We start from the raw sequence: 12,458 nt of genomic DNA, 5'->3' as shown, positions 1-12,458 counted from the left end.
GACTTATACGAAAACACCAGGGACAGAGGGTGGGAGGGTGAATTGGAAGAAGGTGGTCAAAAGGTACAAAATTCCAGTTGTAAGATAAACAAGTACACCTTAAACTTATACAGTAAGGTCTGCCTTAAGCTTATACAGCAATGTATGTCAATTATTTCAAATAAAACTGGGAATAAAAGTGAAAAAAAAAGAAATAAAAACGGATGGAAAAATACTCAAGTTACCTCTTCCTCCACCTTCTGGCCTCCTGTCAGTGCCTTCCACTGGCCAAACCCAAATGAAATCCAGAGGTCAAGGAAATCCACTGATGCAGGCTGTAAAGATCAACTTTTCAAGAAATTGAGCAGGGTAGATGGCTGGAGAGTGGAACTGGAGAGTCAAGTGGACAATGTCCAGCACCCACTTTTATATCATTTTGCATAAGATTTAAAGACAGAGGAGGATCCAAGTTGCCTGGTTGGACCCAGTTCTCACCTCTTGGGTTGGGCAGAGCATAGCATCTTTATTTTCTATTACAGTAAGATACTAAGAAGTAAATCAAGATACTTTTAGGAAAACAAAGTGGCCTGGCTTCCAGAGAGTGATGTCCACCATGGATATCTTTTAGAACTTTGTTTTAAAGCCTTCAGTACTTTTGTAATCCCAAGCAACTGGTCATAATACAAAAGTAAAAACGACATGGGTTGTAAAACTAACTGGCAGCTGATCATTCTAATCATAAGAGGCTAAAAATCCAGTAAAAATTTTAAAACTGATTTCTGCACACAGTGATAAAGGAATTGCTTCTCTCCTTGGCACAGTTCTGCGTTAGTGTACGTGTGGGTGAGGGGAGATGTCTGACAGCTCAAGTCTAGATCGCAGAGTTGTATTTCTTAATGCCACCCCAGAGCCATAGACACCCAAACGCTCTCTATCCAGTGTTGGGACTAACGGCATGGGAGATAGAGAAGAGTCAAAATTTCCTTCCACAAGTTCCACTGGCAACTCTGAATACAACTCTGAGCATAGTACTTCTGATGAATCATTTGCCCCAGTCAGTACCATCCTGGTGGGTGTGAGCACTGGCATGGCCTGGAAGAGATTGAACTCTTTCCCTCTGGTGGTGCTGTGGTATCAAGGGCAGAATGAATAATATCCTGACAGTTAAATAACCCCTGCTAGTGATTTCTAGAAATTACAAGCCTGATACAGGACGGGAGCAGGCTAGATTGGCTGTCATGAAGGTATCTTTCTTCATATTTCAACACATAGACTCAGAGACTCTTATTGTAGGAAACAATCTTAGAGATAATAGCTAACATTTGGGGGGTACTTATCATATCCCAGGCACTTTCTAGGAGCTTTGCATGAAATAATCAGCCAACAATCCCATTTTGCTGATGAGAAACTGTAGCACACAGTGGCTAAATTAATGTGTCTAAGATCCCTCAGCTAGTATGTGGTTGGTCCAAGATCAAAGGAGACCTTGCTTTTTCCACCAGACCATACTGCTTAGATATAATCTAGTCAACATAAAACTCAAATGTCTAATGAGGCAAGTCAGGACTAGAGAGAAGAGGGTTACTCAATGTCACATACCTAGTTACTGAGGAAAGGAATTAAATGGTCTTCTGACTCCTAGAACAGTGCGTTTTCCATTACACAATGGAGAATGGAGAGAATTTCATCATTTCACACTTGCCTGTTCTTCCCACTGTGAAATGGAGCAAAAGGAATCAATGAGTGAATAACAAGAGAGAACATCTCACTGAGCTCTGTATTTTATCTTCTAAGTCTATGACTCTATATAATTCCCCTTTTCTTTCTTTGGGATGCGTGAGCAAAACTGGCATAAATAGCTCTCCATGTTCTTCCAATACTGGAGGGCACCATATAGCACAACAAGCATGTGCACCATTAGAAACAGTATGCAAATTTGGATGTGAGGAAAACTCATTTGATTCTCCATCTGTCTCCCTGTTTAATTAGTTAGCCATAAATTAGCACTTTCTACTAGCTACATTCCGCAAATGTGATCAATTCACTGACTTTAATGTCAAATATGGAATATTTTTCACTTTTAAGTATTTAGCCTTTTAATTTACATTCACATTTTGAAATCTAAATTAACTGTTGAAATCCACCCAGATACAAATATTAGGGATTTTTTTTTCTCTCTTTGTCTTCTCATTAAGATATTTCTTTGATTGGATCATTGATGAGATGCCTTTTTGAAGCATGACTTTTTCCCCAAAGGGCAAGAAAACAAAGTGTTTTTAACATTAAAAAGATGTAATTAGGAAACACATTATGGATAGTGTCTTAAAGACACATAGCCTGTCACCCTGCTCAAATATGTTTCCAGCCTGACAGGATGGTCATAATCAGACTTTTGTCAACAGAAGCAGAACAGCACCTTCCAGCCCTCTCTGGCACATACTCTCCTGAAGAAGTCAACTTTCTAACTTGTCTGTTGGTGAGAGCACCCCATATTTATTGTACTCACTATGTGCTAAACCATATGTAGGCCCAATAGAGAAATAAAGAAGACAAATGATTTCCAGTTTTCTTAGAATACCAGGGAAGAGAACAAGCTCACAAGAGGTAGAAATTGTTAAGGGAACATATAATAAAATAATTATACATATATACAAACAAGAATACTGATATCCTACTCCTTCTTCTTCTTTGCCCACAGAATCCCAATTTTGTTAAGGAAGGTAATATGCCTAGCTCCAAACAATGGAGCAGGACTGGTTGAAGCTAATCGTTACAATCTTGTTCCCTAAATTCCTAGATCTTTTACAACTACAGATAGCCATGGGACATAATTCCAACAAAATATGGGAAGACCTCTGTGAGTCTCGAGGAAACCTCTGTCTTCTTTTTTATTTTTTTCCCCTTCTTCCGCCTCCCCCCCGCCACTCGGGTTCAAGCCGTTGTTTCTCAGTCTACTTGTGTAGGACACAGCTCCCTGGCCCATGCTGGTGTGATGAGCCTTGCGCTCCTCCCGGCTGAGGCGGTCCGTAGCTGGTCGTAGGTCAGCCGCTCACAGCAGCTCACGGCAGCTCTCGCCGGCTGCGGGCCATCCCCCCGACCGCCGGCTGCTCCTGGCGCACACAGTAGCCCATGGCAGCCCTCAGATGCTCACGACGGCTGCCGGCCACTCACGCTGGCCACCGACTGCTCACGGCAGCCCCGCTCCAGGGAGAGCCCTTGTTCACAATCTTAGCTGTAGAGGGTGCAGCTCACTGGCCATGTGGGAATCAAAAAGGCCACCTCAGCATTAGGAGCAGGGCGCTCCAACCACCTGAGCCACCACGCCGGCCCGTCTTCTTGATATATGCTCTGCGGTGCTGTGGGGACAGAGCCCCAGAAAGCAGTTTCCAGGCTCTCGGCCTCACATAGAAAGGTGCTGGCTCAGGTAGTAAATGGCCGTCGACTGTGATCAAATGGCCTGCAGCTGTGGCTAGTTGGCCGTCAGCTGTAACCAGTGAGCCATTGGCCACGAATATAACTGCCGTGGCTACGTTAGAAGAAAAATGGGGGCTAGCAAGGAGATGGTGGCTGAGTCTGCAAGCGGCGCAGTGAGGGTTGAGAATTGTGTGGCTCCTGTTTCCTGTTTCTCCAACCCGCCGCCAGCGAGAGTATAGTGGTGTGACTCCCCTACCTATGGCTCCGTGGGTGTTCCTTTTTGGCCTCACTATGTCCTGCGTTCTTACGTGGGGAGCGGGACCAGAGACCCCGCATGACACCCTGCATGACACATGGCGAAGGCAGCAGGATCCCCTGCACTACACGTGCCCCTCCCATTCTTTCCTGTTATGAATGTCGATATGATATTTGAAGTGGTAAAGCCATCTTGAGCTCGTGAGCGGAGGCCAAAAGAACTGCAAAGACGCCAACCCTGAAATCTTTAGTGCCAGAACCAATGCCAGAAGCCACCTCCCTTTGAGCTTCTTATCGTATGAGAAAAATAAATCTACTGTTGCATGAAACTGAATGCATCCCTAACCAATATGTATGTAAATTGAAAACTCTATTTAAATACAAAAGTACTAAAATACATTCACAAAAAGGGAAGAGTTACTGGAAAGCTAAGAGTTCAATGTCTGCTTCCCAATTAGCTGCAGAACACCCAGCTGGTCCAATTTCAGTTCCACAATTGGGTGCTGATTCATCAACCACTAAGACAGTGTGTTCTAAAACTGTGGTCTCCAGCCTGGAACAAATGAGAGAGAGAGAGAGAGAGAGAGAGGTGCTGGTGTTTTGAATGATGCCTTCAGCCAGTACTGGGAGAAAAGACAAGCACAAAATGTTCTGATTGGCCTCACTGCTCCAAACTCACCAACTCACCATGGACAGAACATCGGCAGTTGCTGAACCTCCTGGCTAAGGAGTTCCAAGTTCAGCCCCTCAAATCAGGTGAGAAGGCTTCTCAATAGTCCTAATAGTCCAGGAAAAAAGCCAGAGTTGGACCCAAAGTGATCTGCAAATTAAATAGAATTCCTATCAAAATTCCAACAACCTTTGTTTTAAAGATGAAAAAGCCAATCCTAAAATTTATATGGAATTGCCAGAGGCTCTGAATTGCCACAATAAGCTTGAAAAAGAAGAATAAAGTCGGAGGACTCACACTTCCCGATTTCGAAAGTTACTACAAAGTGAAGTAATCAAACAGTGTAGTATTGGCGTAAATATAGATATAGAGAGCAACGGAATAGAACTGGAAGTCCAGAAATATATTAGCCAATTGATTTTTGACAAGAGTTCAAAGACCATTCAATGGGAAAAGCTCAGACTCTTCAACAGATGCTGGGACAACTGGATTTCCACATGAAAAGGAATTAAGTTTGACCCTTACCTTATACCATATACAAAAACTCACTCAAAATGGATCAATGACCTAAACATAAGAGCTAAAGCCATAAAAGTCTCAAAAGAAAACATAGGGGTAAATCTTCATGACATTAGCTATGACAATGGATTCCTAAATATAAACCAAAGCACAAGCCACAAAAGAAAGTGCAGATAGACTGGACTTGATTAAAAAGAAATAATTTTATCCATGTAAGGAAAAAAGACAACCTACAGAATGGGAGAAAATATTTATAAATCATATATCTGATAAGGGTTTAATATCCAGAATACTTATAAAGAACTATAACTTAACAAGAAAAACAGACAAACAACCCAATTTAAAAATGGGCAAAAAACTTGAATAGACATTTCTCCAAAAAAGATATACAAATGGCCAATAAGCACAAAAAAAGATGCTCAACCTCATTAGTCATTAGGAAATGCAAATTAAAACCACAATGATAGAAGAACTGACTCTGGGTGGTGAACACACAATGTGATATATAGATGATTACAGAATTGTATACTTGAAATCTATGTAACTTTACTAACAATTGTCACCCCAATAAACTTTAGTAAAAAAAAACAATGATATACCACTTGACACCTAATAGGATGACTATAAAAACAAAACCAGAAATGAACAACTGTCGGTAAGGATGTGGAGAAATTGGAAGCCTCACACATTGCTATTGGAAATGGCCACTGGGGCAAACAGTCTAGTGGTTCCTCTAAAAGCTAAACATGGAATTATAAATGACCCAGCAATTCCACTATACCCAAAAGAATTGAAAACAGAGATTCAAACAAATACTTGTACACCCATGTTCATTGCAGCATTATTCACAATAGTCAAAAGATGGAAACAACTCAAGTGTCCATCAACAGATAAATAAAGAAAATATGGTCTGTTGGTCAATGGAATATTATTGAGCCATAAAAAAGAAAGAAGTTCTGAAACATGCAAAGTACAGATATCAGGAGAGGAGGGATTCGTTCTCAATTGACTTAGCAGGATTCTTGCTATAAGTAGGCTATGCAGACCCTGCAAGGACAGGGCCAAGGTAGAGGCCTGGTGAAGAAGAGGGCTCAGAGGGCCCTGCCGAAAGTTTGGTCAAAGAGAGAATCTTTGTCATTAATCAATGGTATCATAGTTTGTCTTCTTGATTACTCAATAATATCGTTCTGGTCTGAAACACAGCTGTGCCCTCAAAGACTATTGATATATGCTGGGTAGGTCATTCCAAGTAGCCCAAGGGGGGTGGTGGCTTCCCAAGTTGTTAAGTCTTGCTCTAATATTTTGGTTGTTGCTCTTATTATTATTCTGTTAGCTGTCGTTTTTGCTCATCAGTACTCTTGACTTTCCGATGAACTGTGTCCAGTCTGCTGTGAACGAGGGAGTCAAACTGCTAGGTTTGTGTAAAATATGTCTAATTAGGATGCTAAAATTCTGGTTGATGGTTCTGGGAGAACATTGGTCAAAATCTCCTTTAAAAGCCTGATGCTACTTAGCCTCACTATTCGTGATTTTTCTCCCTCTTTCTGGAAAAAGAAAAAAAGACAAACTAAATTAATGCCAGTAGGTATTGTATTCAAGAAGTGCGTTGTGTGTTCCTCATCAGAGATGTAAATTTCACAGCGTTGCAACAAAGCTCTTGCAAGAAATATGTTCCAAAGAACTGAAAGGGGAGGGCCCATTAAGCTTGTAATAATCAAGTAATAGAGATGCGACTGGACGCTGTTACTGTCAGTCACATTTGTCTGGAGAGAGGCCATGAAAGGTCCAGCACTTTCCTCTTCTGAGCAGACCCCAGGCGCGGGTTCTTTTTTTTTTTTTTTTTTTTTGGTTTTTAAGTTTCAGGGGCCTTTATTATCATACATTGCAATCACCCAGAAAGAAAAACCACATAATCATGTTCTCATATAATGAGGCATATATACGTAGACAATAACCATGTGTGTTAACATAGAACAGGAAATAAGGGTTTCCAGCATAATTCGGACTTAGCACTATTAGAGGAATCATTAAATAATGAATTGTGTCTCGGGTGAATTTTGTGTTATGAACCTGAAGAAATCTTCAGAGGCACAGGTGAAATATCGGGAAGGATGTAAAGGGAACAACCATCATTTGGAAATACATTAAAAAATACTTTTGCTGTTAGAAAAAATCAAGGAAGTTTTTAAAATCTTAAAAAATAAATTTACTGAAAAATGAATCTATGATGAAATTTGGGTAAAAAGAATAAAAATTAGAAATGTAGCCATAAGAATAATTACATAGGAGGGAAACAGACTGATCTGTGTGCCTAATAAGATGCACCAACCTGGTCTGCTCAGACCCATGCAGACGTAAATCATCTCACCAATAAAACAGAAATCTGCATGATTATACCTTTTTAAAATGTCTTATATTTTTGAATAGAAAAGAAGGGGAAAACAAAACGTCTCCTTAAGGATTCTAAGATTTAAGTGTCATGAAACATTTACCTCATCCCTCAGAGTTAGGCTTGAAGTAAAGGAGAGAATCCACTCTTGGTTTTGGCAGACAAATATGGTGCCGTGTAAAATGGTTTAAAGTTAAACGTTCTTTTAAAACTATGAGTGTTTAAAATAAGAATAAAAAGACCAAATGAGAGCCAGAAGAGCTTTCCTGTGAATAAAGTTGGTAAACTTCAGAGCATGGATTTTATGATACTGAGGCTTACTGACATGTAAATTTTCTGGCTTTCTTCTAGGTTCCTGGGTGAATTCCCAACGGCTAAGCTCACGAGGTAATAAATTGCTCCATTAAAAAAAATCAATATAAATAATTTGCACTTAGAGATTGCTACTTTGTTCTAACACACTCTTTTGCTCTGGTATAGAGAAACTCTGAATTTCACATATGAGAGAGATTTCCCTCTGCCACATCAAGGGCTTCTCTTTCTTATTACTGAGGACGCCACAGGCAGGCTTTGCTTGCTCTGGTTGTGAGGGTCTGTGCCATCACTGTCCTCGCTGCAGACAGTCTCCATGGTGGGCTCCCAAAATATGGAAATGTCGTGGTCTTATTCTAACTCAAAGTTCTTCAATAACTTTAGGCTATTCGTCTATAATGAGAGTGTGTGTTTATGAAATTAAAATTTTACAAAACAATACTTATCCCTTAATTTCCTAGGGCTGCCATAACAAAGTTCCACAGACTGGGTGGTTTAAACAATAGAAACTTATTTCCTCACAGTTCTGGAGGCTGGAAGTTAAGATCAAGCTGTTGGCAGGGTTGGTTTCTCCTAAGGCCTCTCTCCTTGGCTTGTGAACGCCCGCCTCATGCTGTGTCCTCACGTGGCCTTCCCTCTTTGTGTCCTAATCTCTTCTTCTTATAAAGAAACGAGCATATTTCATTAGGATACACTCTAATGTTCTCATTTTAACTTCATCACCTCTTTAAAGACCCTATCTCCAAATACAATCAGATTCTGAGGGGTTGGGAGGTTAGGACCTCAACATCCGAATGGGGGTGAGGGGACACATTTAGCCCATAACACTCCTGCATGCATCTGATGTAGTCTGGTGTTTTCTGTTCTGTTCCATTTTTGAAAAAATACTCATACATAGTGTGACCCTCTAAAATTTGATGTCATGACCCAATAATGGGACACAACCCACAGTTTGAAAAACACAGTTTAGCACGTGGGCCTTAGCCTGGCCTGAGGATTGGCAAATATAACCTTGATGAGGAGTGAGGAAGCACAGCCTTGGGATCCTGACTGAGATCCTTGCCTGTCCTCAGGAGGGATTGGTGAAGTGAGAAGGGCAACAGCTCTGGGTGACACACGCTCAGATGGAAATCCCAGCTTTATCACTCGCTCACTGCGTGATGCTGATCTGGAAGAAGGCCTGGATCCGGGGGCCGCTCAGACATTCTGGCTTCCTTCCTGACTTTCTAAGATGCTGAACCATCTTACATCTTGATCCCAGAATTAAATGTTGGACATGCCAGGTCCTTTTATCTTCCTGAGACAATGACGCACATTATCAGCAGAACAGGGCAGTACTTCCTTGAGGGCAATTTTATTCCTCATTCATACAAATTCCCCCAGAAATCACAAACTTTGTTCTCTGCAAGTCTGCTCTATAGCCAGTCCTCTTCCCCAAGCCTCAGAGAACTGTGTTTCATGTTATATAAAAGAGTTGCTATAATTAGTGTTTCTAATTTGAATTATATTTTTAAAAAGCATCACTAACATCCTTACCTTTTTTCAATTTAATTCCTAGTGAATTAATTTTAAGTGAATTTCTCTTGTGCATAATTAGATTTTTTTCTTTTAAAAAAGGCTTCAAGTATTTAAAAAAAGGCAAGCTGGTTATCAAATATGAATTTACATTCTCACCTATATCTCAAAGTTCAGTGAAGTTTCTTGGGCCAATGACATCAAATTATCCTACTCTCCAAGGAAGGAGGAAAGGTGCTGTACACAAACCTAAAGATGCTGGTATCTTCAATGAGCGAAATTAAATACACAGAGTTGATGTGAGTTGGAGAGCTGCAGGTTAAGAAAAAGGGAAAATTCAGATTGAGTACCCAAAGAAAGCAAAGGACACAAGAGAAAGTCAAAAGAAGCTTTTGTTTTGATACAAAAGAAACCTGGGCCTCATGGTTCCCTAAGCAGTGAAGACAGCAGATTTTAACTTTCATTAAAACCCACATTGGGGCATTTTCCACTTTCTGTCTAAAGAAATGTGCATTTGAGGAAGAAATAATGCCAGCATCATTTTTAAGAGTAGAAAAGCCACTGTGGTCGTTCAGATGGAAACATTTCTCCACCACTTTTTGATTACATGTATCTCTTTTCCTTTCCATCTTTCTCACCTACTTCTTTCCATGTCTACAATCTCACCGCATTCTCTCATCCCACCACCCTATATCCAAAGTTTTCTTTTCCTTCTCTCTAAAGTTTTCATTTGCCTTCTCCCCTTTTAGAGGGGTATCTTCAAGCATTTCCCAATACCCTGCCTAATCCCCTAACTCCCATCCTTACACCTGTACCTCATGATGAGGAATTTAGAGCATAAAAGCCTCTTGACTTGGATTCTAGGTTTTGTGGTACACACACTGTTATGCTATGCTGGTCGTACACTCTGGTCCCTGCCATCTAAGAGCTTATAAACTATAATAGATAATATGTACTGCTCAGCTTTTGCTGGGTAACAAATAATCCCCACATCGCAGAACCTTCCAGAATCAAACCTTTATTTCTTGCTCTTGTTACATGAGGACAGAAGGTCCACTGTGGCTTTCCTACAGGTGACAGAATGACTTTGGGTCTGCCCCACGTTTCTTCTTCTTATATCATGATATGTTCACCTGCAGAGGGCAGGAGTCCAAGTGGCTGAGCCAAAAAACACAATTGTATTTAAAGCTTCTGCTGTACTGTGGTCTTGATCATGTCTGCTCACATCCCATTAGCTAAAAAGCAAGTCACATGTCGGATGGAGTCTGTCAATATACTCCACCTGCAGGGAGGGAACAAGAAGTTGTGACCAAAAATACAACCTACCACAAAGAAGTGTGTGAACAAGCAGGTGACTGGCAACACACAGGACCAGACATCTAGTAGCTGTATGTTTATGAATAATATTTCCCCCAATTTGGATAATTCTATAAGAAAAAGTGTTATTTTCCGGATTGAAAAAAAGGTAATCGTGATTATTGTTTTTAAAAAATTGGAAAATATGGGGGTAAAACAATAAACATGATAAAAAAGGACAGCCATAACATCACTACCCAGAGATAATTTAGTACATCTTAAGGAATTTTTTCTACAAGTGGGTGTGAGTTAAATTGTGATTGGACTTTAAGGTTTTATATCCTGCTTTTCTCCAGTAACATATTGTGTGCTTTTCCCCATGTCAGTAAAAATCCATCATGGATCTCACATTATATAACTGTGCACTATTTATTTTTATAATGTAGAAGAACAAGTTACTTTACATCCTCCTATCATTGGATATTTGATCTGCCTCTAAATGTTTATGCTACTATACGTATTTCTGCAATGAACATCCTTATAAATACATTTTTATGGTATCTGTGATTATTTCCTAAAGATAGAATTTTTGAGTTATAATTGACATATAGCACACTACATGTATTTGAAGTGTGCAATTTGCTAAGTGTTGACGTATATCTACAGGCATGAAACTACCACCAAAATCAATACTGGATAATAAACACATCTATCACCTCCAAAAGTTTCCTTCTGCCTCTTTGTAATCTCTCCCTTTCACACCTCCCCACACTACTCAGCCTATTAAAACAGCTTTCTGTCATTATAGGCAAATTTGTTTTTCTGGAATTTTATAAGAATTAGAATCATACAGTAGGTACTTTTTTGGCTGGCTTCTATCACTCGCATAATTATTTAACGATTCACCATGTTGTTGAATGCATCACCTCAATACCTCCTTTCTTTTTATTGTGCAGTATTCCACCGCATGGCTACATCTCTCTTCGTTTACGCATTCATCTCTTCATGGACATTTTGATTGTTTCCAGAATCAAAACTGTTTCCAGGTTTTGGCTATTACAAATACAGTTGATATGAATATTCATCTTCCAGTTTTTGTATGAACATATGCTTTTATTTCCTTGGGATAAATACATAAGATCGGAATGGCTGGGTCATATGGAGAGAGATATTTCACTTTTAAGAAACTGCCAAACTATTTTCCGTGCGGTTGTACCATTTTACATTCCCACCAGCATGTGTGAGAGTTTCAGTTGATTCACAGCTCATTAACACGAGGCAGGGCCAGTCTTTTTAATTTTAGCCATTATAATGAATGGTATCTCAGTGTGGTTTTAATTCGGATTTCCCTAATCACTAAAAACGTCGAACATCTTTTCATGTGTTTATTTGCCATAGATATATATATATATATAGATAGATAGATAGATAGATATAGATATATATAGATATATATATATCTATATATATATATATCTATACAAAATATCTGTTCAATTTTTTTGCCCATTTAAAAAATTATTTTACTGTTGAATTTTGAGCATTCTTTATATAGTCAGTATACAAGCATACCTCAGAGATAGTGTGGTTTTGGTTCCAGACCACTGCAATAAAGTGACTCACACAAATTTCCCCGTGCACATAAAAGTTATGTTTACACTATACTGTAGTCTAGTAAGTGTGCAATAACATTATATCTAAAAAGCAATGTGCATAACTTCATTAAAAATACTTTATTGCTAAAAAATACTTTATTGCTTACCCTCATCTGAGCCTTCAGCGAGTCATAATCTTTTCACTGGTGAAGGGTCTTGCCTCGATGTTGATGGCGGCTGACTGATCAGGGTGGTGGTTGCTGAAAATTGGGTGGCTGTGGCAATTTTTTAAAATAAGACAACAATGAAGTTTGCTGCATCAGTTGACTCTTCCTCTCATGAACGATTTCTCTGTAGCACGTGATCTGTTTGGTAGCCTTTGCCCACAGCAGAACTTATTTCACTATAGGAGTCAGTCCTCTCAAACCCTGCTGCCGCTTTATCAACTAAGTTTAAGTAATATTCTAAATCCTTTGTTGTCACAAACTGCACGGCACCTTCACCAATAGATTCC

At 39.7% G+C, this 12,458-nt stretch overlaps 1 long non-coding RNA gene across 1 annotated transcript in view; it reads right to left on the bottom strand.

Annotated features, from left to right (window-relative positions):
• The window catches only part of LOC117032194 (uncharacterized), a 29,166-nt gene that overhangs the window by 3,529 nt on the left and 13,179 nt on the right, over positions 1–12,458 (bottom strand). Inside the window, exons 5-6 of the long non-coding RNA XR_004424698.1 lie at positions 10,187–10,335; positions 1,579–1,693 (exon numbers count right to left, since the gene is read on the bottom strand). This is a non-coding gene — a long non-coding RNA (uncharacterized LOC117032194). The remainder of the gene's footprint in view (positions 1–1,578; positions 1,694–10,186; positions 10,336–12,458) is intronic.

The sequence above is a fragment of the Rhinolophus ferrumequinum genome, chromosome 2 (genome assembly GCF_004115265.2).
Source record: "Rhinolophus ferrumequinum isolate MPI-CBG mRhiFer1 chromosome 2, mRhiFer1_v1.p, whole genome shotgun sequence".
NCBI lineage: Eukaryota > Metazoa > Chordata > Mammalia > Chiroptera > Rhinolophidae > Rhinolophus > Rhinolophus ferrumequinum.
Note: the sequence above shows the minus strand (reverse complement) of the source record. Positions and strands in the feature narration are given on the sequence as shown.